Source organism: Oryctolagus cuniculus, chromosome 3 (genome assembly GCF_051225735.1).
Source record: "Oryctolagus cuniculus isolate XC-2025 breed Fujian yellow rabbit chromosome 3, ASM5122573v1, whole genome shotgun sequence".
NCBI classification, from domain to species: domain Eukaryota; kingdom Metazoa; phylum Chordata; class Mammalia; order Lagomorpha; family Leporidae; genus Oryctolagus; species Oryctolagus cuniculus.
In genome coordinates this window covers 20,696,079-20,702,727 of record NC_142869.1, presented here as the reverse complement: position 1 = coordinate 20,702,727, position 6,649 = coordinate 20,696,079, and the positions used below count along the sequence as shown (strand labels likewise).

General features: G+C 52.2%; 1 protein-coding gene and 2 long non-coding RNA genes across 3 annotated transcripts in view; 2 read left to right on the top strand and 1 right to left on the bottom strand.

Moving 5' to 3' along the window:
• CYP27A1 (cytochrome P450 family 27 subfamily A member 1) overlaps positions 1 to 6,649 on the top strand; it is a 40,345-nt gene that overhangs the window by 21,350 nt on the left and 12,346 nt on the right. The window lies entirely within an intron of this gene.
• Positions 717 to 3,836, bottom strand: LOC149127279 (uncharacterized). The gene is made up of 2 exons (XR_016231882.1): positions 3,357 to 3,836; positions 717 to 1,367 (listed from the first exon to the last, which is right to left on the bottom strand). It is a non-coding gene; the product is annotated as an uncharacterized LOC149127279 (long non-coding RNA).
• On the top strand, positions 5,117 to 6,004 carry LOC149127278 (uncharacterized). The gene is made up of 2 exons (XR_016231881.1): positions 5,117 to 5,356; positions 5,645 to 6,004. It is a non-coding gene; the product is annotated as an uncharacterized LOC149127278 (long non-coding RNA).

Below are 6,649 nucleotides of genomic sequence, written 5' to 3'. Positions count from 1 at the left end.
ACCAAACACACCAGCTCCCAGCCGTGCCGCTGCCTGCCAGGATCCTGTTCCGTGCCTTGCTGCTCAGCCTTGAGTTGGTCTCGCTGTCTTCTTCCCAAAGGGCACTGTGACCTTATCGGCCTCGGGGTCAAAAACCCCACTAGTTAATGTCAGCAGCAGGTGCACGACTCTGCTTTTGCAGGCACAAGCGTTGGCTCAGTAACACTTTGAGTTGGTAAAAGACAGCCAGGGAGCTGCGGTGCTGTGCCTGCACCTGAGGTGGGTGGGGCTGTCGCTAGCCCCTCCCCCGGAGACCTTCAACCTGCGTCATTCTCCAGGGAGGGCGCCCTGACGCTTGGAGAGCGCTCACAACGACGCGGGTCAGTACTGGTCCACGGATCCACTCTGGCAGCAGCGCCCCGCAGGGCTCGCAGGCCTGTCACTCACAGAACACTTCACTGCGGGTTCTTGCCCCAACTCACAAAGACCCAGAAAGGCGCGGGAGTCACAGAGCCACCTGCAGGCACCGCAGGGGTTGCCATGGGAATCCCCGGGGTGGCTCAAGCAAGCGCCACCCTCAGCGGGGACTGCTTTACTTTCATTTTGAAGCGGCTGCTCGCTCAGCATCAACGCATGGACACACTTTTCACGATTTAAGGCAGCGATCTGCCCCCACGGCTGGCTTCGCTGCTTAGTGGCAGAATGGATGGCACTGTCGGAGAATCCCTGCTCCCTTGTCTTTCTTTTTTCTTTTCTTTTTTAATATTTATTTATTTTATTTGAAGGGCAGAGTTACAGAGAAGCAGAGGCAGAGAGAAAGGGAGAGAGAGAGAGAGAGAGAGGTCTTCCATCTGCTAGTTCACTCCCCCAGATGGCCGCAATGTCCGGTGATGCGCCGATCCAAAGCCAGGAGCCAGGAGCTTCTTCTGGGTCTCCACCCGGGTGCAGGGGCCCAAGGACTTGGTCCGTCCTCCACTGCTTTCCCAGGCCATAGCAGAGAGCTGGATCGGAAGTGGAGCAGCTGGGTCTTGAACCGGCACCCACATGGGATGCCAGCACTTCAGGCTAGGGCGTTAACCTGCTGCGCCACAGCGCCAGCCCCTCCCCTGTCTTTCTAGACCTTGGGGGTCTTCTGTCTCCAGCAAGTCCCTGGTGGGAGGAACCCACTGGCCACTCCCTTTAAGTGACAGCATGTGCTGCTGCTAGATCCTGGGACTTTGTTTTCTTTCCTAATCTGGTTCTCGTGGCCCGAGAGCATTGTAAGTTCACCGGTTCCATGTTGGGCCCCAAATTTGTCAAGGTCATACATAGTTCAAGGCCACGGCCGGAGAAGTTCCTCTGCTGAAGATTCCATGAGCCATACGAGATGGGGAACATGCATTACACGCCTGTGGACAGTCAAGGGAGTTAATGGGGCAAAGCTACCGGCTCCGGGATCCTCGGCGCCCACACTGGAAAGGACGCCCTCCAAACACAAGGTGTGAGTCGCTGGTTCCCCCAGTGGCTGAGGAGCCCTTTCTAGCTCTTTCTAGCTGCAGGGCTTCCCGTCCTGCCTCTCTCCTCCGAGGCGGCAAGACTGAAAGCCCACACCACATCAGGACCGGGAGGCCATGAGAAGCCAGCTCAAGACAGCTCCCAGGGGAGACAGGGAGGTGAGGGGAAGTGGGGGTGGCCCTGTAGCAGCTCCTTGTGCAGACCTCCGGGTCTCTCATGTTCTGGAAGGCTCTTAGGGCATCCAGTCATCAAGGCCCAGGGAAGGCTGGATCCAAGCCTTTGTGCAAGGTCACGAGGGGGCCGTGGCAAAGTCAGGGAGCCTGCTGGAGGCTGGAGCAGGAACCGAATCTCCTGCTAAGCACTTTCTGCCGCCTGTTGCCACCTGTTGTGGATGACTGAGCTGAGATGAAAACACATGGCACTTTTTCTATAAAAATCACCTTTGACCTTTGTAAAAATTTTTCTTTTTAAATTTTCTTTTAATTATATGAGCAGTAGAGCTTCCATTTGCTGGTTTGCTCCACAAGTCTGGGCCAGGCCAAAGACAGGAGCTGGGAACTCCATCTGGGTTTTCCAAGAGGGTGGCAGGAACCCAAGTATTTGAGCCATCATATGCTGCCTCCCAGGTGAATTAGCAGGAAACTGCATTGGAACAAGAGGTGGACTTAATCTTAGGCACTCTGGGGCCGGCACTATGGTGTAGCGGGTAAAGCCGCCACCTGCAGTGCCAGCTGTTCCACATCTGATCCAGCTCTCTGCTATGGCCTGGGAAAGCAGTAGAAGTCCTTGGGCCCCTGCACCCACATGAGAGACCTGGAAGAGACTCCTGGCTCCTGACTTTGGATCGGCACAGCTCCGGCCATTGCGGCCATCTGGGGAGTGAACCAGCAGATGGGAGACCTCTCTTTCTCTGCCTCTGCTTCTCTGTAACTCCAACTTTCAAATAAATAAATAAATGAATAAATAAATAAATCTTTAAAAAAAATCTTAGGCACTCTAACATGCTATTAGGTGTCTCAGACAGCAGCTTAACCCACTGTACCACAATGCCTGCCCCTCTCACAGGACTTTTTATTTTTCTCGTGCATTTCAGCTTCCTGATTATATAGCAAGATTATCAGTCCTTTATCAAATAGAGTGCAAAATGTGGTCACTTAGCAACAGGGATACATTCTGAGAAAAGTGTCTTTAGGTGATTTCCTCATTGTGCAAACATCGTAGTAGGTGCTTACACAAACCGACACTGTGTCACCAGGCGACATCTTATGGAACCAGTGCCATGTGCAGCCCCTCATTGGCCAAAGCATCATTATGGGGTGTATAGCTGCATTCGGGGTTGATGTTGTCACAATTTTATGTCATCAAATCAATCCTTATATTCTTCCCTACATCGAGCTTATGTAACTAGCATGTTCGTCTTCTTGTCTCTCTGTCCTTTTAAATCTTTAGCCCATCTAGGATTAACTTCTGTGTGTGATGTGTGGTCCACAGGGCACAGGTGCCTGACTCAGGGGGTGAGGCGTGCACTTGGCTCTGGGCGGTGGCTACAGCTGCAGCCTCGTGCAGTCCACCTGTCTGGATGGGACTTTCTCTATTTCCTATTTAACACTCTCTCTCTCTCTCTCTCTCTCTCTCTCTCTGATGTATTTAGTTATTTGAATTGGAATTTATTTGGATCGGAAGCAGAGTAGCCAGGATTTGATTCAGCAACCCTAGAGGCAGATTCTGTTTTTCTGCAAAATCACCTGGTTGCTTTGTGACATTTGTTCATTCATTTATCTGTTCTCTCATTGAAAACTAGGCTAGGATGTCAAGAAACAGAACTCATTGTGTTCTTCAAACGCCTGCTCCCTCTCTCTGCCGATTGTTCATGATCTACTTACCGTGAGCCGCCTTCTATTTCTTGCTCATTTGTCGAGCTGGTACCTGACTCTCAGCTTGCCCAGGTTTCTGCTGCTGCTGCTTTTGGATTTGCCTTGTACCAGGAAGTCCTCGTGTTTCTGTCCATCCCTTCAGAACACTGCTGAGGGGCTGCGTTGCGGTGCAGTGAGCTAAGCTGTCACCTGTGATGCCAGCATCGCATAGTGGAGCACTGATTTGAGTCCCAGCTGGTCTGCTTCTGATCCAGATCCCTGCCAATGTGCCTGGGAAAGCAGCAGAGATGGCCCGACCATTTGGGCCCCTGCTACCCAGGTGGAACACCCGGATGCAATTCCTGGCTCCTGGCGTTGGCCTGGCTCAGCCCCAGCTGTTGTGGTCATTTGGGGAGTGAACCAGTGGTTGGAAAATCTGTCTCTCCCTCTCGGTCACTCTGCCTTTCAAATAAATAAAATCAATCTTAGAAAGAAAAAGATAGGGCCAGCGCTATGGCATAGAGGGTAAAGCCACTGCCTGCAGTGCCGGCATCCCATATGGGCTCTGGTTCGAGTCCTGGCTGCTTCACTTCCAATCCGGCTCTCTGCTATGGCCTGAGAAAGCAGTAGAAGATGGCCCAAGTCCTTGAGCCCCTGCACCTGCATGGGAGACCCAGAAGAAGCTCCTGGCTCCTGGCTTCAGAATGGCACAGCTCTAGCTGTTGCAGCCAGTTAGGGGAATGAACCAGCGGATAGAAGACTGCTCTCTCTCTGCCTCTCCTTCTCTCTGTGTGTAATTCTGGCTTTCAAATAAACAAATAGATCTTCAAAAAAAAAAAAAAAAAAAAAAAGAGAGAGAGAGAGAGACCAGCACTGTGACATAGCAGGTAAAGCTGCTGCCTGTGGTGCTGGCATCCTGGCTGCTCCACTTCTGATCCAGCTCCCTGCTAATGCCCCTGGGAAAGCAGTGGAGGATGGCTCAAGTGCTTGGGGCCCTGCACCCACGTGGGAGACCTGGAAGGAGCTGCTGGCTCCTGGTTTTGATCTGGTCCAGCTCTGGCCGTTATGGCCACATGGGGAGTGAACCAGCCAATGCAAAGTTCTCTCCCTCCCTCTCCCTCTCTTTGTAACTCTGCCTTTCAAATAAAATAAACAAATAAAAGGAAAAAGAGGTAGAAAGAGCGAGCTGCTCAGGACCAGTGTGCTGCAGGGAGGAAAACACTCCCCCAGCACTGGAGGCAAGAGAGGTGCTGCCAGTGTAGGCTCCCGAGGCAGGGGACAAGAGCTGTCTGCCCCTGATTTATGAGACCAAACCTGGTCACTCAGTTCCTTTCTGTTTTCTGTCTCCTCAGACCTCTCTGTCGTCCGCAGCCAGGTTCTTAATGCGGTTCTGGAGGTTTTTAAAGTCTATGAACTTGCAGGCTTTAAAACTAATTTTTAGGTGAAACTCAAGTCGTTGCATACAAGTCATCATTTTAAAGGGCACGGGGACACTCGGAGTCTTCTCGGTGTTGCACAGCCACCACCTCCGCTGGAACTTGAAAACTTTTCCATAACACTCCCCCCCCCAACTCCTTAATCACTTGAATTAAAACCAAAGCACAATTAATCATTCCCCACTGCCACCCTTGACCACAGAGATACTTCTGTAAGGACATCTGCCGACCAGCTGTCTGTCTAAGCTGAGACCGATACGCTCTTGTTACTGGTCCTCTTAGTCGAGGGTTATTGTTTCAAAATATCTTACGCAATCCTCCTTATTTTGCCCTTAAAAACGACCTGTTGCCCCTGCTTCTCTGTGCTCATGGTTCGCGGTGGAGCCGTGTGCTGGCTGCAGCTCTGCCGTTCCAAGAACACGTGCCGCTTCCTCGGAGGTTCCTCTCTCATTATTATTTAAGATGACGCTGCGTCTCTGCTTGGACAGCCGTCCCAAAACGCTGCGGACTGCATGGCTGAAGCCACAGAAATCGATTTTCTGGGGCCCGGAGGCTGGAAGTCGGCGTCCAGGGTGCCAATGTGGCTGGTTCCTGGTGAGGGCTCTCGCCCTGGCGTGCTGCCCGCCACCTTCTCCCCGTGAACTCACATGGCCTCTCCTCCTGCTCGCCCTCTGGTGTCTCCTTTTATTAGGGCCTAATCCTATCAGATCAGGGCTCCCACCCTGGTGACCTCGCTTAACCCTGCTTGCTTCCTTAGGGGCCTCATTTCCAGATGCAGCCGCATTGGGGCCAGACTTTCAGCATAGGAGTAAACAGTCAGTGCATAATAGAGGCTATTGCAAATGAGATTATCTTCTTAATTTCCTCTTCATATTCTTCTAGGCGCTGAGAACTGTCACTCAGGGGCAGCTGCTGGGCACAGTGGTAAAGGTGCCACTTGGGGCACCTGCGTCTCCCCTCGGTGCCTAGGGTGGAAGTCCGTGCTCTGCTTCTGATCCAGCAGTCTGCTCGTGCACAGCTGGGAGGCAGCTGATGACGGCTCAAGCACTTGGGTCCCTGCCACCCGCAAGAGAGATCCGGATGGCGTTCTGGGCTCCTGGCTTTGACCTGGCCCAGACCGGGCTGTTGGGGGCATCTGAGGGGTACACCAGCATTTAGAGGGTCTCTCTCCATCTGTCTCTTTCTCTCTCTGTTGCTCTGCTTTTCAAATAAACAAAAACTAAAACCAAAACAAAACAAAAACTGAAGCCCGCCCAGAGGAGCCACTGCTGGCGGTTTCCTGGGAATCATCACCTCCTCGTCATCACCTCCTCGTCATCTCCGTCTGGTAATCTTTGTGGGGTCTGCAGTTTGTTACTTTTTCCCACTCGCTTCCTTGACAGCTGCTCAGTATGTATTGAGTGTCTGTAATGTGCCTAGCATTGTGTCAAGCAGTGTAGGAGGGAATTAAGATGTATGACATGGGGCCAGCGCTGTGGCTCACTTGGTTAATCCTCCGCCTGTGGGCGCTGGCATCCCATATGGGCGCCAGGTTCTAGTACTGGTTACTCCTCTTCCAGTCCAGCTCTCTGCTGTGGCCCGGGAAGGCAGTGGAGGATGGCCCAAGTGCTTGGGTCCTGCACCCACATGGGAGACCAGGAGGAAGCACCTGGCTCTTGGCTTCGGCTCAGCACAGTGCCAGCCGTAGCGGCCATTTGGGGAGTGAACCAATGGAAGGAAGACCTTTCTCTCTGTCTCTCTCAACTGTCTATCTCTATCTGTCAAAAAAAAAAAAAAAAAAAAAAGAAAGAAAAGAAAGAAAGAAAAAGAAAAAAAGAGATATGACGTGGTCCTGCCCTCGAGGTTTTCCTTCTGCTTGGAGAGACGAGATAGCCACAGAGTCACAAG